The sequence below is a fragment of the Urocampus carinirostris genome, chromosome 11 (assembly GCF_059441175.1).
Source record: "Urocampus carinirostris isolate Australia breed hairy pipefish chromosome 11, RoL_Ucar_1.0, whole genome shotgun sequence".
Classification (NCBI taxonomy): domain Eukaryota; kingdom Metazoa; phylum Chordata; class Actinopteri; order Syngnathiformes; family Syngnathidae; genus Urocampus; species Urocampus carinirostris.
In genome coordinates this window covers 15,543,864-15,568,405 of record NC_142359.1, presented here as the reverse complement: position 1 = coordinate 15,568,405, position 24,542 = coordinate 15,543,864, and positions in this window count along the sequence as shown.

The following is a 24,542-nucleotide window of genomic DNA, read 5'->3' as shown; positions in this document are numbered from 1 at the left end:
AAAGCCGATATAAATATTCAAACAAAGATCACCCTATTAAGCAGTGTTTTTCAACCAGTGCGCAAGGCCACACTACTGTGATGCAGTGATGGCAATTCCGGCTCTTTTCCGAAAACTGGCTCATTCAAGCATGCAATGGAGGGAAAGCGAGGTATTTGATTTAATCAATATTTGTGGGGACAACTTTGTTCAGCCTGTGGTAGCTCAACTTTCATATTGCTAAATATGCTGGCATCCATGAGTACTTGCGCAAACAAAAGACGGATGCGTGTGACGTCATGTGTCTTCTTTTGCACAAGCGGGACACTTGTCGCGTTCAGTCGTAATTAGTTGTGAACGATCTCACAAAAACATGGGATTTCACCCAAAATTTGCAATTTTGCATTGAGCTCTTATGTGTAAACCTAGCCTCATACACACGCCCAAACCACACTCTTTAGCAGTGACGCCCACAATTCCCCAGCTATGTGCGTTTACATCTCACACATGGCGCCTTATGGTGGCAAACATACTGTTTACATCAGCATAGGACAGTACAGCTCAAATACTCTTGGTACTTAATGTGGGTTTTCACAGGGATCCGTGTTAGGACCAAAACTCTTCAATGTGTATAGAAAAGGTTTCTTTGCAGTGTCTCAAGTATTTAGGTTATTTTGTTGGCAGATGACACCCACATTTTTCTTTAGTAACAATGATCATACAGAGCTAGTGATGACTGTCAATAATTCAATTAAAAAAGGAACATGCATTGAATAATAACGACCTTAAAACAAACATTCAATTGATTAAAATGGCCTTCAAATGAACCTTGAATTGATAAAAACAGCCTTTTAAATAAAAAGCCTTAAGCAAAATGTTTTAATTAAATTCTATCATAATTACATTTTATGTGTTATATCACTTTAAGTGAAATGACAAAAATGTTCGAACCAGCCAGATACTCTGGGTGCTCAGCAGCCCCAAAGCGCTGAACCTAAAATCACCTCTGGTTTAGATCGATATTTATTTTTTTATCATCGCTATTGAAGAGCTCCAGAACACATTTTTGAAAAAGAAAAGCCGTCAGGAAAATGGATGGTTGGAAAAAAAAATGAAACCAAATGTATTTCCTGTTTCAGCTGACAAACTTACAATTTTTGCGTAAAGGCAGGGGTTCAAGATAGTTTTCTTAGCAGGATGAGAATTTTATGGACCACCATCCATGGTGAATAGAGATGGGAATTATGGTGTCCTGAAGAAATGTCTTACCCTATCGAGGCAACCTACCGTGGGCTGACCTGGCTTCAGCGATTTTGTTTTCTTTATAATCAAGAGAAAGCCAGCAGGTCAGAGCATTGAACAACTGTGCAGCACTGATCAATGGTACAATTGGAGCGTGGTTTCAAACCACAGTCGGTGTCAGACACGGCTGCACTCCTCTCCTACTTTATTCAACATCTTCCTGGAGAAGATCACGTCCAAAACTCTGGAGAAACATAACTACTTCCACAACATCACTAACTTCCGTTTGGCTGATAATATTGCTGGATTGGCAGGAAACGAACAAAAACTCTGGTTAATCGCCTGGACAAAGCACCAAGCCAGTATGGGATGGAAATCAGCATAGAAAAAAACAAAAACAATGACCAACAGTCCCCAAGGTATCACCACAAACATCATCAATAACCACACAGATCTAAAACCTGTCACAACAAGAAATCATGGCCAAGATAGCTCAATCTACAGCTGCATTTGCCATCCTTAAACTCATCTGGACGGACAACAACATAGCAGTGAAATCAAAGATCAGACTCAAGCACTGGTTACTTCCATCTTCCTCAATGCTTGGGAGACATGGACTCTCACAGCTAAACTGGGAAAAAAAATCAAGACCATGGAGATGCACTGCAACAGGATCAGCTGCTTAGACCATGTAACAAATGACACGGTGCGCAACACCATCAGAGGGTACATTGGACCCTTCGAAGAACAGTTCACAACTGTGCGCAGACGGAAACTTCAGTGGTATGGTCACGACACAAGATCATCAGGACTGGCCAAGATAATTCTCCAGGGCACAGTCCAAGGAGGCAGGAGGAGAGGAAGACCGAAAAAGAACAGGGCTGAAAAGATTAAGGAATGTAATGATCCCAACGTTGCCACGACCCAAAAACAGGCCAGGAACCGTCAACAATCTCTCCAGGGTTGCGTCCTTATTCGTGCCCGTGAACCAAGAAAACCAGCAACACTAAAACTCAAATTGATGCAAAGAGAACCTTTACTGATGATATAAAATGAAGGTTAGCATGCATAGATGATTACTTTAGTCAACACACAACAAGATATAAAGCTACTACAGAAAGACTTGCCAGGTTTGAAAGCTAAATCAGAAAATAGTATTGTGAAGCAGTGAAATAGTCAAATAATACTGAATAAAAACGAAAATCCCACCGGGGAAGGGGTCCGGTTTGAGGGCCACTGCATTGTATCGCTGCTTTTAGCAGATGCGGTGGTGCTATTAGCTTCCTCAAGCTGTGATCTCCAGCTCTTACTGGAGTGGTTCGCAACCGAGCGTGAAGGAGCCGCGATAACAAAATGCATTTAATAGGGAAGATAAAGGGGTAGAAAAAATAAGCATCTGCTTCTGACTACCCCTTTTCGAACATGTTATGTGACATTATTTTGTTGTTGACTCATTGTTTTTGTCCTGTTTTTATTTTAATGTTCGAAATAAAAGTTTTCATTCATTCATTCATTGCAAGAACACTAAACTGATGCATAAACTATGCAAGGAACAATGCATAAACTTTCGGTCACCATGGTGATCGCGTTCTCTCGGGGCCCACCTTCCTAATGGTGTGCACGAAACATCATCCCTCTCTGACTAGACAATGATAATGATTCTTTATCATCTTTTTTCGAAGGGACTAAGCCCTGTTGAAGAGTAAACTGCCTATTACTATTTGTCCATATCTCATGACTCTCACCACACTGCTTCACTATGCCTACTCGCCTCAGGGACCGTCGACACACACGCAATTGCCGGAAAAGGAAGCCACTCCTGCCATCTATTGGTGATTCATTATACTGAAATAATTCCCAGAGGCTTGATGCTTAACGATGAGCAGTGCCAAACTCTCTATAATATTTCTTGTAATAAAACAAAACAAAAAAGGTATTTCTTTTTCGTTTTGGCACTCAAGGGCAATGCATCTGAAAACTGTTTTATACCTTGTAGCATCGAATGAGTTAATAGATAAAATATTCCACTTTTTACTTTTTAAGGATACTTCAAACGACGCAGCCCACTTTTAAGGACACAAATGAAAACCTAGGTTAGTGCGAATTTGATGTAAAGTATGACATTGAAATGGGGACTGTTTTAAATTGTACTCGCTCGCTGCACGGCATTGACATTTTGCAGGCAACAAGTGGCAGAGGCGCTCCCGAATCCCAAACTCTGCTCTCTATTCGTCAGATTGTTTTTCCTTTTTCTTCTTTACCTCGTTTCCCCTTTTAAAATACTCGGCTTTGTGTCAGCACAATGACCCATTTTCCCCGACAGAGATCATTAAAGTTTCATCTCATCTTAAGAAATAGTTGAAGCTGTAATAGAACGACGGGGATTATGGATGAAGGCGGGGGCGAGGAAGCTGCTTGGCAAGACGTCTGCGGAGAATGCTTGAGCGCCTCCCCTGTCTACGGGCTGCGTCTTGAAAATGGATTTCCATTTCTTACTTTATGTGTTTTACTGCTTTGTGCTGTTGCTCGAAGGTAGCAGAGTTTCACGGGAGACTCCCTCTGCATCTGCGGAGAGACGGAGAACTTTTAATCAACAGCCGAAAGGAAGCTTCTGCGCCCTTTCGGATGATTCCACATTTTCTTTTCAGTATTTTTTACGAGCAGTGTTGGGAGTGACGTGTGACAAAGAATGCAATTACTTTTTTCGGTAAGGAGTACTGTAACGCGCTACTTTCTAAAAGCGGATCACGAATTACAATGCATTCTTTGACGGTTTTTCCAATGTACACTGTGTTTTAACAGGTCCTCCATCACTCGCGTTTCAATTCTCAATCTGCGGGCAACACAAACCAAAACATAATTCTTGAAAAGGTTGGGCAATTTTACATCTCCATACAAAATACAACTGAATACAGTTACGGTCACACATTGTACAAGGTAGTGTAATTTCCCCCTGCTGATATACCCCTACTATATATCCTCGCATACAAGCCATATCTATCCATCCATCTATCTATCCATCTATCTATCTATCTATCTATCTATCTATCTATCTATCTATCTATCTATCTATCTATCTATCTATCTATCTATCTATCTATCTATCTATCTATCTATCTATCTATCTATCTATCCATCTCTACCTTGGTGATATCCCTCAAGAGGGGTGACCAACAGAAAGACAAACACATACAAAAACAAAGAAAATAAAAAAGGGAAAACATTTCCGGACCATGGGCAACCCAAATGCCCAAACACCCAAACAAGTTAAGCACCTCAGCACCCAAGTTGGTCATGCTTTCGTCCCTCCAGAGGAAACGGGACACAAGAAAGCGGCCGTGACACTCGTGTCAGGGTGACACAACACACTCTTCTGTTCAACAGCTTTCACTGGTTTACCTCTGCCGCATCATACAGGTGCCCTGCCCCTGCCCATACCTTAGAACACGTCTTAACATCCCACTATCATTTTACAACACCCCTCCACTCATTCCTATCACCAACAAGAGCTCTAGCTTCCACTATGTTTAGACCTCTTTCCTGCAGTACACTCATAACACCATCCATCCACGTCAATCGCGGCCTTCCTCTTGGTCTCCTTCCATTTACTTCTGCTCAGTAGGTCCTCTTCAACATTCGCTCTTCATCCATCCTCTCCATGAGTACAAACCAACCGAGTACTCTCTTATCCACACTCTTGCCCAGTTCCACCACTACTCCAGCCCTGTCTCTCACAATTTCATTTCTCAATCTATCCAATCTTGTCAATCCTACTACATACTCCTCAAACACTTCATCTCAAAAACATTTTATATCCTTCTCAAATCCGCGTTCAGGCTCCAAGTCTCTGCACTGAAGCCGTATTTACAGCTATAAAATAAAACACTAAAATCAGGTGTCCGTTTATATGTGTCACTAGTAGTAAATGTTAGACAGCATGTGGGGAAGTGGGCCTGACTTATGCAGGAACACCGAAATCATTGGGGCAAACGTGAGCACAGGATTTACTGTAAAAGAATGCTGAATATCCCTTTTTTTTATTCGTAACATTACTTTTGCAATAAACTATGCCTGAAAAAAACAAAACATATTGGACATTACCCAGAAATAGGGCAGGAAATCTTTGGGTGGTTTCAAGACAACATGGGTATGGAGTGTCTTGCCTGAGCTCTTTAGATTGCACAAGCCAGGAAATATGAAGGGTTCACCACTTCCACAGGTGGCTGTACACAGTTCTTTTCTATTTTATTATGTGGCTATTTTTATGCAGTTATCGGGGGTCGGCTTCACTGCGACCATATATGGTATTGTGTAATTTTCAGAGAAACGCACTACTTTTGGGTGTCAGTATTCTGGAGGGTACTGTAAGTAATATTTTCTTTAGAAGAGGCTGGCACTCAATCTCAGTTTCGTGGTACGCCAAGGAAGCAGTGGCTGAGTACAATCGGGCCGGGTTTTTTTTCCCAGTTTGAGAACCGCTGATGGGTTAATCCGCACCACTGAAAGAAGCTCAGTAAATTTGGGAGTGTCAGAAGAGCATCATATATCCAGTGCTGTGCCGTGAGGGTTCTTTGTCGTGGAAAAAACGAGCCCTCTTTCTTTCTTTCCCCGGCCACTCGTAAAAAAGACGCGTTCTGCTGCACCAATCCACGGAGCAACTGAATCTCCCTCCCCGCCCTAGCCCGACTTGGCCGCTTGACATCGCCCTCCATCATGTGCGTTGCTTTGCAAAGGGTTGACCATTATTTATTTCCCGTGATCCCCGCAGGAAAGGAAGGTTCCAGAGAAAGATCAGGTGGAATATTATGACCCCTTACCACTTGTTCATCCTTCTTTTGGGCTTCGGAAAGGCCAAGTGGAAAGTACGAGGAACTTTAATGGACCATCTTCACGTGAAGTAAATCACTAAGGTGCGTTGGCAGCACAGAAGAAGTTAGCCCTTTGGCTTTCTCTTGTGGGAGCTAAAAATGCCGTCCTCACACATTGTAGTCAGAATGCTTGATTTTGCAGTTTTCACTTCGAAAAGAAGACCACTAAACTATCTACCTTGTTAAATCAGCCTTCTGGTACAAGTGATGCATGAACTGCCATTTTATTAGGAACTTGTAGTATTGGGTTTTGGGTACCTTTATCATGACATCACGATTGTTTGCGAAGATAAAACTGGTCTATTACAGCGAGCAAAGTCAGCTTTGTATTGACAATGGGGAACAACTTTGCAAAAGAAGCTGTTACAACTTCTGTCAGGCCTTCTGACCCCTCCCCCCAATAATAATAATACATCATGCTATTACAATTTTTTGAATTTTCCATGTAGAACCACTTATCAAAATTTCACCTTCACACCGGTGTAAAGTCCATTTTTCCAAGACAGGGGCCAGGAAACTAATTTAGAGAGCAATTATTGCAAAATATTTTAAATTTAGTCGTGAGAGTGAGAGCCATATCATGTATATTTTAGAATTAATTAACAACTAAAACTGCTGAACTTCATAAATGATATGTTAACTACTGCCACAAAGTGGGATAAGTCTCGTAAAGTCATATTTATTTGTATAGCCTTTCATGACAAAATGTCTCAAATGGCTGCACAGACCCCCATTACAACATAGCCTGGTCTGAAAGGAAAAACTCGAAAACATCAGGATGAAGAAAATGAAGACACTTTAAGAAAGGGCTGCACATGAGGTAATCTCCTTTTCCAAGATGACCAGGCTGCATTCCTGGCAAGAATAAATGAAATAGAGTCAACGTCAACAATAAACATCAGAAATAACTGAAATTGTTCAAGAACTCAGAGCAATGACGCAGCTTTCCATCTCAGCTGCTTCATGTGACATGTCTCAATGGAGCATCCCAGCACAGGGGGCCAAATGGAGAACGCTCTCGAGCCTGCAAATTTCTTCTTGGTTCTCTGATTCACAAGTAGACCAGCATTTATCGAGCGTGGGCTACCAGCAGGAACAAAATGTAACTAGAGAGATAAGAGAGGGCAAGTCAATGCAAACTTTTGTATGTTAGTAACAGAACCTTAAGGGCACATCTAAAATGGACAGCTAAAACTGAGGTGATATGATCGAACTTGCTTGTCCTAGTCGAAAGTCTTGGTACCGCATTTGTATTATATATACCGAAGCCATTTCCCCCTAGTGGGAGATGGCTAGAGTCATATTTTTGACTCTTTCTGGGAGATTGATACAGAGGAGGGGATTCCCAGCCCCCCTAGCTCAACCCAATTGATGTGTTGCAACATCTTGTTGGTGTCATGATTGCCAAAATGAAGACTCCTGGGGCAATCGTTTGGTGCGCAGGCGCGCGCTCTCTGATTGGCTGGCACTCTCCTCTTAAGCTGTCAGCGCCCAGAGGAGAGTGACAGACCGTACTTGTGTCTCTCTGTGTGTTTTGCCAGATTCCAGTAACAAAGACCTCACCTGTTTGATTCCTGCCTGCATTCGGTTAGACCTGTTTCTGTCCCACGTTTACGACCTGCTGTCTCGCCCTGGCGATCGGCCTGCCCGCTAAGCAGTATCGATTCTGCCTACCTGTCACGGAACTGCCATTCCGTCCAACGCTGCTGGCGACCGACAACCATTGGCTTCCAAAGCAAGCTCTGTCAGCTCAATCCAATAAGGATTTCTTTAAAACGAACGCAATTGGGTCCGAGATTCCACTCTGGGTCGTGACAGTTGGGAGTCATTAAGTGACCAAACCCCAATTCCAACCCCAAATGCCGAGCACCAAGCAGGGAGGTAGTGGGTACCAATGTTGTAAGTCTTAGGTATGACCTGGCCGAGGCTCAAACCAGCAACCTCCCAGTCTCGGGGCGGGCGCCCTACCCCCAAGGCCACTGAGCTGGCATTTTTAACCAGCTGATAGCTTTTAATACTTGACTTTGGAAGACCAGAGAGCAATACATGATTGGAATCAGAACGAGAATTGATAAACACATAACAAAACATCCTAATCATGAACAATCTCCGCATTACGGGTATACCAGAAATGGTTGTTAATATCGACTACTTTTTATGCATGCCACAATTGAAGGAGGAAGGCGTGTTCTGAAATAACATACGGCTAAGCCGCGTTGACAATTAGGGAGTCCCGACCCGACAGCATCGCATCTGCGTAGGCGTTCATCTAGCAGGAACGCGTCCCCACCAGTCCCCAAATGCCAGCATCTAAATCCAGCCGTAATGAGGCGGCGGCGACCGAGGACAGCAGGCTGAGAGGACTCACAATATTAGTTGTTTACAAAAACATCGGCTTCCTTGTTACGTCCAATGTGTGACAGGGTGATAAGGTCACGCGGGGGACTCCATTATAGCTGAGGAGATGGAGCTTAATCTTGAGAATGGATCCCCCGTCTTGCAGCTCATCACTATTCTGTGTATCCAGCACGGACTCGGAGGTCCTAAACGGTCGCCATCGGTCGTCGGGGAAATGTATGCACATATAAATTATTGATTTTTTTTTTTTCACATCGTGCCGGTGCAGGCTATTAAAGCGCGACTGTTGCATTGTGTTCCGTCGGATCCGGTGATAATGATGAGCGCCGTGTGAGGCTTTCCACCAGGTGAGGAAATAACAACCGTGTGCCGCCGCCCTAATGGGCCCGCTCGCTGTCCCCTAACATTGGCTGCGCGGCCCCTCATTTGACAGAATGTTTCTATTTTCAAATAACAGGGTGGGGGCCCTAGCATGCTGCACCATCTCGCTCTTGTGGTCTTCACCTGAGTAAGGGTTAGACCCAGAACTGATTGGCGCATATTCACCCTCTTGATTTCAAGCTTTCTTCTTCCTAACAAAACCAGCTCATGCAGACCCTGCCCAATGGTTTAGTAATTAAACTATGCTTTCCCTGTCCGCAGAAGTAAATGGAAGGAGACCAAAAGGAAGGCCGCGATTGACATGGATGGATGGTGTTTTGAGTCCACTGCAGGAAAGAGGTCTAAATCTAGTGGAAGCTAGAGCTCTTGTTAGTAATAGGAATGAGTGGAGAGGTGTTGTAAAAGGATAGTGGGATGTTTGGACGCGTTCTAAGGGATGGGCAGGAAACCTGTATGATGCGGAAGGGGTAAACCAGTGAAAGCTGTCGGGCCTTGCTGTTGAACAGAAGAGTGTGTTGTGTCACCCTGACCCAAATAACATGGCCGCTTTCTCGTGTCCCGTTTCATTTGGAGGGACGAAAGCATGACTGACTTAGGTGCTGAAGTGCCTAAATTGTTTGGCCGTTTGGGTTGGCCATGGTCAATTTTTATGTGTTTTTTTTGCTACTTTTTCCCTTTTTTTAATTTTCTTTGTTATTGTATGTGTTTGTCGTGCTGTTGGTCACCCCTTTTGAGGGAGTAGACAGCCAGAGAGATCTCTTAGCACTCGGACTATTCTACTCACTTTTGCAAAGTTTTCATTTGTTACTGATACACGGGCAGGTTTGGGTAGGGTTACTTTAACTGGATTACTTTCAATTACTTTTGGATTACTCCGATACCAAATATGCTAATAAAAGACAAAAGAAACTAAATATGAATGAATTTTTACATGTAAGTGAAACAGCTCCATAAAACTACATTCCAATTTCGAGCTTTCTTAAAGCCATCATGTCAACAAAATGATCTGAACTTATGAAAGCACCAGCGGCTGGGCCCAAATGGCCCAGGAAGATGCTTTCTATCATGACAAACTTGGACTTCTTGACATGATAAAGAATAGTAGAGCATGTTTAAGCCACATTTTAGTTTTCCAATAACGTCCACATGATAGCACAAAATATCATCTGAAATAAAATGGTGGATAATGTCCTAAATCTATCGTGCAAGGTTCTTTTTAAAGTTGTAATTTGACAATACAAAAGTTATTTGTTTAAAAAAATACAGTTAAGGAGCACAGTTTGTTATTAAAGACCCTCTTTGATGAAGAGCCATACAAACAAAAGTGACTTGACTTAACATTTATACGTCACATGTTTGTGTTTCAATAACTTTCTCATGAAGGCGACAAAATATAATAGACTATTGTCCTGAGTTAATAGTGCAATGTCGCAACATGATTGTTTTTATAATTTGACGTACAGAAATAATTTGTAAAAAAAAAAAAACATTTATAAAGGATGGTACTTTAATTTGTTAAACAAGTGCTTGAGCCTTTGGTTTCTATGCATAAATCAGTGTTAAATCTTTTTTTTTTTTTTTTAAAGAAGACATTTAGAAAAGGGTTTGCGGGTTTTGACAAACCGGGTCCTTTTTGGATCGCAACCCTTGCAAAAATATGAGTAATTACTGCATATTCTAACAGGAAATGAAAAAAACATAACACATCACACCACTAACTACCATGTGCAGCAACACTAAACGTACAGCAGGTCCACATGAGCACACCTAGCTTAGCGATAGCCACACACCTTCACATACATAAAAATAATACAAATAATGCAGAGTTAAGGTCTTTATACTCACAAGACTTAAAGCCCCATTGTTTAATATTTGACTACTAAATGGGTCTCTGTGGTCTGGTATGAATAAGGGCCTGTGATACACGACAGCGTGGCCGCCAGGGTTGGGTATGGTTACATTAACTTGATTACTTTCAATTACTTTTGGATTACTCCAATACCAAATACGCTAATAAAAGACAAAAGAAACTAAATATGAATAAAATGACTAAATTTTGTGCGGGCTTGGGGAGTAACGGAATACATGGAACGGCAAAAATGATGTTGGCAAGCTGTTTGGATTTATTTTCATTTTATTTCTGTCGCATTTTATGTTAGTTTTGCCGGAGATCAAAGAGATCAAAGCCAGGAGAGAAAGCTTACCACGTGTTGTGAGTCATATTTTATTAATATTTAGTTTCTTTTGTCTTTTATTAGCATATTTGGTATTGGAGTAATCCAAAAGTAATTGAAAGTAATCCAGTTAAAGTAACCCTACCCAACCCTGGTGGCTGCAGGATGCCAGAAAAACATGGTGAAATTGTGATTGGGTACGAATGACTAAGCGAATTGGCTGTATCTGTGTGCAATGCGACTGGCTGGCAACCGGTTGGGTGTCCCCTTCCCACTGCCCGGAGATGGCTGGGATGTGCTCCAGCTAGCCCGTGACCCTTGTGAGGATACGCGGTGCAGATAATGGATGGATTGCTTATGTAGGAGGACAAACATGGCACAACCACTTTTAATGTGAGAAATGTGCAGAATAAATACATTTCAAGTAGGGGTGTAACTATATAACTAACTGATAAGAAGGAAGTTCTACTTGTACGAATTACTGGTGGGAGGTGACGAGTTTGACTGTCGCTCTCTTACTGGTATTGGGTTGTAAAAAGACAGGATACAGGTTGTTGCCACAAACGCAGCAAAGTCATATATTGTGACGTGAAGTCGTGGCTCTCAGGCTTGAACTAATGCCTTGACAACTTAGCTGCAATGCAAAACTCTGGGGCTGCTTGTTTTCCTCTCTCTCCTGTGTTCCCTGTGTTAAGCTCCGCCCCTTTTAAAGCGGCAGCGCCACAAGCCAGGCATGAGGCTGGTTTAATATAAACAAATTGGCAGGTGTGTGTTTGGATATTGACCCCAAAGGTAAAAAGAGAAAGATAATTGCACAGAAATCAAACTTAGACACTATTGATGTGATTTTATTTACTTTTCAAAAGGCGGCTATCTTTTTTTTTTTATATAAATGAATGCTGTGTTTTTTGCACTCTTTTTGTTGCCCAGATAAAGGGTTAGTTATGCACATTCCATTTTGTTTTGTTTTTTAAATACTCAAAATAAAAGTCACATCAAAAATTGTACTTCTTAATTGTATTTGTTTTATTTTATCAAAGCAATCAAACACACCGTATTTAATTGATATTATATAAAAGTTAAACTTGAGGAATTCCTTTATAATAGAGTCGTCAAGTGGCGCGTTATTCATTCAACTATGATAGTAGGCTAATATAGCTAATATATATATATATAAATTATTATCTAATTATTTGTGGCTCCAGACTAATTTGATTTTTTTTTTTTTTTTGGTCCAATATAGCTCTTTCAATATTTTGGGTTTCCGACCCTTTCACTATACCATACAGTGACATCTCGCATTCATATAATACCTCTAATGAATGTTATTCTCTGGAAAAATAGGTACACGCTTAAAGATGTTTTTCCAAATAATAGCCATACTGTTTTTCTAGAACCTGTTAAATTTGTAAAGTTTGAGAAGAGCAGCGACAAGGCCTGCACGTTTGCAGTTTTGATGAATAACATCAAAACGTTTTTGGCTCAATAATGGTCTGTTAATGTCCTTGGCGCTCTCTGTAGCAGTGCTTTGTAAATGTCACCGGGCCCGAATGGAACGGAGGGGTCACACCATTCTCCATCCGTCTCTCGAGTGCACGATGTCTGGTCCTCCCCTTTCATGTCGCCGCCGCCGACAAACCTTGTTCTTCCAGAAGAGCCGCCATCCCTTCTTGTCACTCTGCAAAGTCCTTCCTTCATCTTTATTTATTGCTTAGTGTCAATTGTGAAGTTATTGCACCAACGCTAAACAGTACAGCCAGTTATTTACTTCCCCATAATGTCAGGAGGGTAGAGCTTGAGCTTTCTATCTTCATATCATATCATATTACATCCCACAAACATCAGTGTGAAGTTTGTTGACGACACCACTTTGGTCAGACTTGTCTCTGAGGTGGATGAGGCGGCATACAGGAAAGAGGTGGGGATGCTAACAGTGTGGTGTATGAAAATTAAACTAATATTGGACACTACGAAATCCAAGGACGTAATACTCAACTCAGGAAGTTATGCACAGACCCAGGTCCACTCATCATCAATAGGGACTGTGGAAAGATTCCACTCGTTCAAACTTCTGGTTGTGGGTATCTCCGACAATATCTCCTGGTATGCCAACACCAAAGCTGTGGTGGGGAAAGCCTAGCATCAACTCCACTTCCTAAGGGTTCTCAGGAGGAACAACATGGAGCAGAGGTTTCTGGTGTCCCTCACACTGAAGCATTCTGGCATATAACTTAATTGTGTGGTATGTGGGGAACACGGCAGCAGACAGGAAAAACATACAGAGAGTAGAAGTAAGATCGGGTCCAAAAGAAATTCCAGCCCGACTCAGCCCGCAGGTATAAAACCTGATCAATCCCAAGCCCGACCAATTAACTTGAATTGAGGGACAGAGCCCGAAGCAAACACAAATTGTATGTTTTTTATTTGTGAGCACTTGGGATGGGTGAGGAAAGAATATTTTGGCCAACACCGCCCCCCTGTCCTAGCGGCCCAGGGTTGGGTAGGGTTACTTTAACTTAAATAACTTTCAATTACTTTTGGATTACTCCAATAAAAGACAGAAGAAACTAAATATGAATAAAATTATGACTCACAACACGTGGTAAGCTTTCTCTCCTGGTTTTCATATTTAGTTTCTTTTGTCTTTTATTAGCATATTTGGTATTGGAGTAATCCAAAAGTAATTGAAAGTAATCAAGTTAAAGTAACCCTACCCAACCCTGCGCATGCCCACTTCTATATGTCTGAGTGTAATCATCACAGCCCGGAAAGGCGTTGGCTGCACTATGCCCAGTCTGGATTACATTGCCAGCATGTGATGCCGACCCTTTTTTAAGTCTACTTTGTTTTTATATGGTATTTATTACTTCCTTTTTTTATTTTTGCTTTTTTGTTGTCTGGTATTCTGTGTACTGCGACCTTGGGTGTCCTGAAAGGCGCATTAAAGTAGAATGTATTATCATTATTATTATAACATTATAAAGGACTCTTCTCACCCTGACCACAAACTCTTTGACCTGTTGCTCTCTGGGAGTAGCTAACAGGCTAAGAAACTGTTTCTTCCCCAGGGCCATAAACCAGAGGCAAGCGTGCAAATCTTCCTAAATGTATCACTTTTAAATTATTTGCGAATGTTTTGTGTTTTTTGCGAAATGTGTTTTGTTTCTTATAAATGTTAGTACACTACAATTCGTTGAACTGCTGTTAGGATGCACTATTCTTAAAAAAAAGAAGAAATCATTGCACTATTGTTAGAATTGAGCCAGTCTCTAAGCACTACCTTGTAGATATTTTGCCTAGTCATCCTGTCAGCCCCTGATCTTATTTTTCCTCTTAAAAGTCTTTATTAAATAGATTATCCTGGAATTCCATGTCTAATCTCGTTGCATACAATGTTTCACAACGTTGATATCTATGACAATAAAGACAATTGAATTTATTCCAGTAAATGTACGTATTTTCCCAAAAATGGCAACATCTGCCGTTCCTCGGGAGCGGCTCCGTGAACCCAAATCCGAGTCTGAGTGAAGCACTATACGCGGGAGACCCGACGGCCTCAGTTTCATCTTGCACCGTGTCACCCGGCCGGCTCAAAGAAGCGGAACGAGCGACTTGGCGAATCTGAGACACATCAAGGACAAGCCATGTTTTATTCATTGACGCAAAGCTCCTGGAATTCCGAAGCCCGTCGTCTTTTTTTCTGGAGCTCAAGCTGGGACTTTGACTTCAAGACACGTTTGGATTTTGGCACAATTGCTGCCTGGGTTGCTCGCGTAGGCCAGATTGCATCTTTCGGCTTCCTCAAGCTTGTTGACAATTGAAAGTGTCATTTCTTCTTGTCTGCACTGTTGCCGAGGTGGACCTTGGTTCCTGCTGACACAATTGTTTTGTTGCCTTTTTTTTTTTATCCGTTGTCATCTTGCAGATCAGAAAAAATTCCAGGAACGTGTTAGACTGGTCTGAAACTAAACGTTTAGCTGATGCTTTAAGGAGGCAACGGCTGAACCAGGAGTAGGGGACTATTAGTGTAGGGATTTTCTAGTTTTAATTTCGAAAATCGTTAGAATTGAAACGAATTATTCTTTACTGTGATCAGAAAACGAATATGCCTCTGGTGTTGCTGGTACTCCACCATAAATATGCTAGAATTTTTCCATACCGATAAAAATTTAATTACTTTGTTACTTTATGTTCTTTGAGTTCTGATATTAATTCCTAATCCCAAGAAAATTAATTCAATGAACTAGGTGGATTGAAATAGAACAAGCAATTTATTAACACGTAGAATTAATGATAAGAAAGAAAAAAAAGGGAGGGGAAGGCGCCAGAGATTATGGGAGTTTTCTACCGCTGACAGTCTGGATGTTATTAGCACCAAAAGAAAGTTTCCCGCTATAATGCTGGTCGATTTGGGGTGATTACTTCATAAAAAAAAAAACATGGTGCTAAATCTGAAACCGTCCTCTTCCTTGTTGTTTTGGAGAGATTTGGTCTCATGCTCCAGATAGACGCAACATGTAGCCCAAGTCCTGAACTCCAGGCCACGCGGTCGATAGGCAATGAGTCAGCCAGCCAGCCAGCCAGGAGAAAAGAGAGTGAGCTAACGATCAGCTCCTCTTTTTATATGGAACATGTTCATATTGAATTACATTATGCCTCTTTGGGCGTGGTCTCAGATATCTGAGAGCACCAGGATTGGTTGACGGTGTTTGAAGTTGGCAAACTTGTTAGAAGGTCAAAGAGGTGGGAAATAGCACAATGTTCTGTACTTAAGTAATGCCTCTCCGATCGACATAATTACGTACGGTGAGAACATAATTTTATCAATACATTGCCTTGGATGTCTTAATTACACTTAAAACTTCATGTTATCAGATTTCATTATGTTACATGGTGAATTGGTACGTTCGGGAACCGTCCAAAAGGGGACGCCGTCGTTTCATCCATTCCAAAGCGAGCCACCCGAAACAGTTTTGTGCTGGGCTTATTTGCTATGCAAAGATAATTAAAAATGAATATGTTGTTACCATTGCAAATGTTTTCCTGCTATTTTAGTTTTATCATTTAATTATCACTTCAATACTTTAAGAATCACCAGCCGGGTCCAGTCTTAACAAAAGGTCTCTTGTGAAGATGTGACTCCTTCCTTCGCTCTGTCAAGTTTCATTTTCATATATGTTTTATGTTTATATTGCAGCGTGGTCATCCTGGAAGGGGGATTACCTCATTTTGGGTCCCTTCTCTGGGTTTTTTCATTTTCCTCATGTTTCCTCAGGTTTTTGAGTTTTTCCTTGCCGTCGTGTAGGTTTTAGATCAGGGGATGGTGTCATAATAGTTTGTGGTTTGCAATAATCTGTGGTCTGTGCAGCCCTTTGAGACCCCTTGTGATTAAGGGCGTCGCAAATGAACATGACTTGACTATGAGGTCATGTGAGGCACTTCCCTGAATGCACTTCACTGCTGCTAACAGACAAAAGTACACTGTTTATTATAATTTAATTTTTGGTGTGTTGCGGTAGCTTACATATGTTCCTTCTTGCTTGCAGAAGTGGACTTTCCGGTGAGTTCTTTGTTCTTTAATCACAGGAGCACATTGGGCTGACCCCAACAGCTTCATTATAGCCATTTAAAGACTGCATGTCTCCCTGGCACAGTTTTGGAGCGCAAATACTTGTTTGTGTTTTTTCTTCCCTTCCTGTTTTGGCTCCGAGTGCGGCCGCTGCAAAAGCCGACTTTGTCCGTCCCGGAGAGGTTAAATATGGCAGCTATCTACATGGACATGCTCCACTGTTTGGGAACGTTGCGTCTCTGCACTCATAATTGCAGCTGGCTGGGAATGTGTCGGCACTCAGAGCTTCTGTGTTTTTTTTTTTTTATGAATTGTTCCCTCGACTAACTCCTGGCTTCACATCCGACTTCAGTTTTGCACATTTTTGTTTTATGTCACTTTTTATCAAGGTGGCAATGGGTGTTTTTATATCACTTTTTAGTTTGAGCCATAAAAGTCACTTTTTATCCAATTAAACTGGTGAAAATGTGGGCAAAGCTATAATATTTTTGGTTCAAATCTTTTAATTCATGATTTAACTTTTTTCACGGAGTCTCATGAAAAAGGACGCTTCTCGCACTTTCTCCGTAAAATTCCCTCCTCAACTCTCTTGTAAAGAGACGCGCAGGAAGGTTTGTGTCTGGTAGGCACAGACAGACTTCCAAATAGATTAAACTTAATGTTATTCATAAATTTATTGGAAGAGCAAGAAAGCAATACATGAACTGTAGTAGAGGAAAAAATTTTTTTTTTGTTATACACCATGGCTGGAGGAAAAAAATAAAACTTCTTAGACCGTACCTACAAATGGAAAGGAAAATTCCTAGTAATTTGAAGCCAAGAGACAAAATTGATGTAGAGCATCTCGGCAAAGTCTTTATTTGTCATACTTTCAAGATTTCACAAACCAAGAAATATGAAGGCTTCACTGCTACCACAGGTTGTTGTTCACGTTTTATTGTATTTGTTGTATGATGTTATTTTAAAGCATTTTTAGGGGGTTGGCTTCAATCCTAGCATCTATGGTCATTTTTAGCCCTTGTAAGCCTGAAGCATGAAGGACGCTTTCAAAATTTTTGACAATGGAAAAATATATAGGTAGTAACACATTATATCTGTCATATATAAAAATACATTAAATATATATATATATATATATATATATATATATATATATATATATATATATATATATATATATATATATATATATATATATATATATTTATATATATATATATATATATATATATATATATAGAGAGAGAGAGAGAGAGAGAGAGAGAGAGAGAGAGAGAGAGAGAGAGAGAGAGAGAGAGAGAGAGAGAGAGAATGGAAAAAAGAGGCGAGCCGTTTCATTTGAAATGAAAGTGGAATAAAAAAAGCTTAATGCGGTTGGGAAAATGGTCGGAATGCTTTTTTTCGGCCACTTTTTACCACAGAGGAGGAGCTCTTGAAGCGCATCTCCCAAAAGTAAGTAAAACCTCACTTTATTTATCTTTATAGAGCATATTTGTCATTATTACCGATGTGATGCACCTCTGCCCGCTCCTTTGGCGCCAACTCCCTCGGACTCTGATTAGCTCCCTGTCCCTATTTATACCCACTTCTTTCTGTCACCTGTTGTCCGTCTGTTTGCGAACCTCAGTTTACACTAGGCAAGCCTTTTTTGGACCCTGACTCCAAACTGTTTTTTGCTCCCATCCGTCCCCCGGCCTCGACCCGTTTTTGATCCTGACCACGTCTACTCTCCCGTCTCGGCTTTCGACCTTTTTTGTCCTCGACCACGTCTACACTCCTTTCCTGGGTTACGACTCGCTTCCGACCCTGACCACGTTTTTGCTCTCCTCTCCGGGCTACTGACCCGTTTTTCTGTTCCCGACACCGCCATCACTTGCCACTTCTGCGTTCAGAACAACCTGCTTCCCGTGGCCAGCGATCACTGGATCGTGAGGGCAACCCTTTTCTTTCTTCCTATAAAACTGAGAGAAACGTGACGCAAGTGGGTCCTGTCTCCGTTCTGGTCCTGATAATATCATTTTATTTTATTTTATTTTTTTTGTCCAAAACAATACAGGTTACTTATACACGCCTTAAACATACTCACATAAACCTTAAAAATACAAACTATAGCACTGAAGCAACTGAACAAATTTAACTTAGAAACTATTGTCCGGAACATAACTCGTCCGTCGGTCGGGCAGCGTCTGTACGGAGAGAAAGTTCTGAGGTCATGAGATTGAACCTCTTGCGTGGAGTTTGCATGTTCTCCCCGTGCTTGCGTGGGTTTCCTCCGGGCACTCCGGTTTCCTCCCAAATTCCAAAAACATGCAAATTGTCCCTCGGTGTGAATGAGCGAGTGAGTTGTCTGTCTCTGTGTGCCCTGCGACTGGCTGGCAACCAGTTCAGGGTGTCCCCTGCCCGCTGCTTGAAGATAACTCGAATGGGCTCCAGCACCCCCGCGATCCTACCCCGTGTGCGTGTGTCCCTTAACCACAATGTTGAGTGGTGGAGTGTCTTGGCCAAGTACAGCCTGGTGGCACCCATCAGTGTTGCCTTTCTTATAAGGCTTATGAAAAGCTTGTAATTTTTTTGCAGCCCTAAACAAGTTTTGGTTTTTGGGATGAATGGCAAAAGAAGAGACGGGGGGAGAAAGACTCCGTCGGTTTCAATCTGAGTAGCTGTGCAACCTTCTGCAGACATTGGAAATTATGACGAACCAACAGTGCTCTCTGCTGGATAAAACTAAAATTAACAAAACGTTGCAAGTTAGCTCAAAATGAGTTGAGAATTTGAAATTTCAGATAGGAAATACCTCTTTAAAACAGATAACAATTACCAGAAAAAGAATTAACGTATGCATCAGTAAAATACCGTCCATATTGGCGGTTTGTTTTATCATTATACCTATAAAAGACACTCAATACCTCTAAAGGAGTTCAAACCTTAGCACTTAACAAAACCTCCATGCAGCCTCTCTTTAAAGGGACAGTGTTTATCTTTTGACCACTAGATTTCACTGTGTTTTGGAGTGCAACCGAAAACAAGCGCTAAAAAGCACAAGGAAGAATACAAACTACAGAGATTACCAAACCGCAGCATGTGTTTTCTTGGGGTTTTTTTGGTCAGGATTTTTTTGTTTTTCAAGCAACTATAGCAGCAAGATGTCCGATAATGATGTCAGCCCTTATGTTATCTAGAATAAATGCAAATTATAGATCAAGTATTAATTTTTGTTTTTACACTGAGACAGACAACTCACTCGTTCATTCACACCGATGGACAATTTGAACCGGCCAATTAACCTGACATGCATGTTTTTCAAATTGTGGAGGAAACCGGAGTGCCCGGAGGAAAACCACGCAGGCACGGGGAGAACTGCGGTAGCTGGACATGAACCCTGAACCTCTGCGCTGTGGGAAATGCGCTCTACACAAACGCCATGAAACTAATCATCTAGTTACAATTTACCAGACGGGCGCCACCAGGCTGTACTTGCCCAAGACAAACCACAGGACGTGGTGCCCCTACAACCCTGGTGGTAAAGGGATTTGTGAACCATGAACTCACATTAAAGCCCACCCCTTAGAGCTACTTAAAACACGCCACATAAAAGAATAAATCCAAGAATACGTGTACACCAACCTGTGGAAGCAGCGAGGGCCTAATGTCTTGGCTTCTGCGATCTTTAAAGTTTGCAAACACGAACTTAGCCTAGACAGTCCATACCAATTTTGTCTCTGGGCTTCAAACCACTCAAAGATCTCCTTCATTTCACGGTACTGTCCAAGACGTTTAATTTTTTTCCTCAATGCATGGTGTATTGCAAAAACAATATGGAAAAAAAGGGCCAAAATTCAGCACTCTTACCATAAATTCTGTGCTCACGTTTGCCCAATTGCTTTCGTTGTTCCTGCATAAGGCTTATTCCACTTCAATTCCAAAAGAAACGTCTCGCCTCTTCTTTAAACTTTATACAAACCATATTGAATGGATGCACAAGTTATTAAACAATAAAAACGTCAAAGTTGTTAGCGTGCTAGAGATACAGTGCAGTGTGTATACACACAAACCAGGAAGTAGAAGCCAAATTTCTTCTTCGGGGTGGATGCTGAGTGACCTCTCATAGCGCCATGCGGCGGGAAAAAGCACTACAGCACTGTCCTCTACTCAGAAAAAGGTGCAAACAATCCAAAATCTAACTTACAGCAATGTCTGGATATTTTACGACATCTCGAATAAAAATGTTCGTACGTACCGTTTTTCGTAACTCGAATGTTCGTAAGTAGGAAAGCGTGTATTGTATAATTGCAAATGCAGCTTAGATGTGAGTGTATACGGAAGAGAGAATATCAGTTGAGAGAAATTATGTGTCCCCGTACCCTATGCTTGAGAGAGCGTCATCATCACTCATTTCTATGTTGTATGTATGTATAATCATGCCAACACTACTTATGTTATATACGACGTTGTGATGCTGGCAGAGTAAAACACCATGTTATAAGGATAATAGAGTTACAATATTTTATTTATAACGCGTTACGGTACTCGTTACAGAATAACGTAATTGTGTTAGAGCGACGCGTTCCTTTGTGACATTACTCCCAAAACTGGTTGTCGACCATACAAACTTAAGACTATCAAAATATATATATATATATATATATAATATATATAAACACACCAGGTAGGTCTTTGCTTTTGAATACTGCTCACTAACTAATTTCATCACCAAACAATACATCGACCCATAATCAGGGTTGGGTAGGGTTACTTTTACTTAATTACTTTCAATTACTTTTGGATTACTCGAATACCAAATATGCCCATAAAAGACAAAAGAAACTAAATGTGAATAAAATGACTAAATTTTGTGCAGGCTTGGGGAGTAACGGAATACATGGAATGGCAAAAATGATGTTGGCAAGCTGTTTGGATTTATTTTCATTTTGTTTCTGTCGCATTTTATGTTAGTTTTGCCGGAGATCAAAGAGATCAAAGCCAGGAGAGAAAGCTTACGTGTTGTGAGTCATCATTTTATTCATATTTAGTTTATTTTGTCTTTTATTAGCATATTTGGTATTGGAGTAATCCAAAAGTAATTGAAAGTAATCAAGTTAAAGTAACCCTACCCAACCCTGCCCATAATTATACCAAAAAAATCAGACCTTGGTTTAGAGCACTGGTTCTCAACTGCGCTGACTTCAGGAACCACCATTCAACCTTAAATGAAAAGCTGCGACCAAGAAGGAAAAAAAAATGCTACTTTTCATACAAAAGTCAATTCCATTGAAGTTGGGAAAAAGTTTAAAATGTCAGTAAAATTAGAATAGAATGACTTGCAAACCTTTTCTAACCCATATTTAAATGAATACACCACAAAGACAAGATTATCCATGTTCAAACTCATAAACTTTATTTCCATAAGCAAATAATGATAAACTTAGAATTTTATAATTGCAACAAGTGCCAAAGTAGTTGGGAAAGGGGTTTCTTCACCATTGTGTTACATCACCTTTCCTTTTAATAACACTCAATAAACGTTTAGGAAGTGAGGAGACTAGTTGTTGAATCGTTGATAGTGGAATCCTTTCCCATTCTTGCTTTATGTACAGCTTCAGCTGTTCAACAGTCCGGGGTCTCCTTTGTCTTATTCTGCGCTTTATAATGCGCCACACATTTTCAATGGGAGACAGGTCAGGACTGCAGGCAGGCCAGTCAAGCACCCGCACCCTCTTACTACGAAGCCACGCTGTCGTGAGACGTGCAGTGTGTGGCTTGGCATTATCCTGCTGGAAGAAGCAAGGGCGCCCATGGTAAAGATTCTGTTTGGATGGCAACATACTTTGTTCCAAAACCTGAATGTACTTTTCTGCATTAATGGTGCCTTCACAGATGTGCAGGTTACCCATTCCTTGGCCACTCATGCACCCCCATACCATCACAGATGCTGGCTTTTGCACTTTGTGTGCATAACAGTCTGGGTGGTTCTGTTCTTCTTTGGACCGGAGGACACGACGTCCACAATTTCCAAACACAATTTGGAAAACTGACTCATCAGACCACAGAACACTTTTCCACTTTGTATCAGTCCATTTTAGATGGGCTCGGGCCCAGAGAACCCTGCGGCGTTTCTGGATGTTGTTGATGAATGGCTTACGCTTTGCAACATAAAGTTTTAACCCACACTTACGGATATAGCGTCGAACTGTATTGACTGACAGTGGTTTTCCAAAGTGTTCCTGAGCCCATGTGGTGATGTCCTTTACACATTGATGTCGCTTCTTAATGCAGTACCGCTTGAGGGCTCGGAGGTCACGGGCATTCAATAATGGTTTACGGCCATGCCGTTTACGCACAGTGATTTCTCCAGATTCCCTGAACCTTTTCACAATATTATGGACTGTAGATGATGATATCCCTAAATTCCTTGCAATTGTACTTTGAGGAATGTTGTTTTTAAACTGTTCAACAATTTGCTCACGCAGTTGTTCACAAAGAGGTGAACCTCGCCCCATCCTTGCATGTGAATGACTTAGCTTGTTCGGGTCTCCCTTTTTTATACCCAGTAACAACTCTCACCTGTTGCTAATTCATCTGTTCACCTGCAAATAGTTGGTTGATTTCCATTCATCCACTTTCTGAGTAGTTATTGACACCTGTCCCAACTATTTTGGCACGTGTTGCTGTCATCAAATTACAGAGTTGATGATTTTCTCCCAAAACAATAAAGTTTATGAGTGAAGACAATAAATATGTTGTCTTTGCTGTGCATTCATTTAACTATGGGTTGAAAAGAATTTGCAATTTACTTGGATCAATTTTTATTTGCAATTAACACACTTTCCCAACTTCATTGGAATTGAGTTTTGTATTTATCCATTTAAAAGATAAAATATAGTTTACTTTTTTAAACAAAATGACCAGCAAAACCAAAACTCTTATACTATTTTATAAGCCTACAATGCATATAAGGCTACTTTAAAATAGCCACATACTAAAATAAATTAAAATCAATAATAAACCGTGTAACTCAACATTGATAGTCAATTATGGAGTTAATAAAGATTTGTATACTCATAAAAAGCTCATGAAATTTTTGAGGCAGTGCTTCACTGGCAGAGTCGTACATTGTTTTCGTATTTCACAATCTTCAACTTGATCGTTGTTGTAACTGTTTTCCACTTTTTCCTTCTCTGATGCTTTACTGTCCAAGGATCCATTATTATGGGCAGAAAAGGAAATAAAAGCAAAAAATTCACCAAAAAATGTGGTCCCTCTTAATAGACTGAACCGAAAGAGGAGATTGAGCAGGGCAAGATGGCCAACTACTGTTAAGGAGTGTAACTGAACCTGTTTTTCTTCTACTTACCATTTCTTTTTTGCCAAGACAAAGGCCCGAGAGCTTCTAAAAACTGGTCCGCGACCCAATTTTAGGTACCAACTTACCAGTTGAGAAACACTGGTTTAGGGGATGTTTCAGACAATCGCCCTCACCTGTTTTTATTTTTATTTTCCATTCATCCATTAACTTCCGCTTATCTGGGGTCCTGTCACAGGGGCAGCAGCCTTAACAGAGAAGCCAGGACGTCCCTATCCCCAGCCATTTCTTCAGCTCAACCGACGGGATCCAGAGGTGTTCCCAGGCCAGCCTAGAGACATATTTTCTCCAGCGTGTCCCGGGTCGCCCCGGGGCCTCCTGCCGGTTGGACATGCTCGGAACACCTCCCGAGGGAGGTGTCCAGGAGGCATCCTCATCAGATGCCCGAGCCACCTCAACTGGCTCCTCTCAATGCGGAGAAGCAGTGGTTCTACACAAAGTCCCTCCAGGATGACTGAGCTTCTCACCTTATCTCTAAGGGACAGCCCAGCCACTTCTATCCAGGATCTTGTTCTTTAAGTCATGACCCACAGTTCATGACCATAGGTGAGGGTAGGAACGTAGATCGAGCAGTAAATCGCGAGCTTTGCTCAGCTCCCTCTTCACCACAA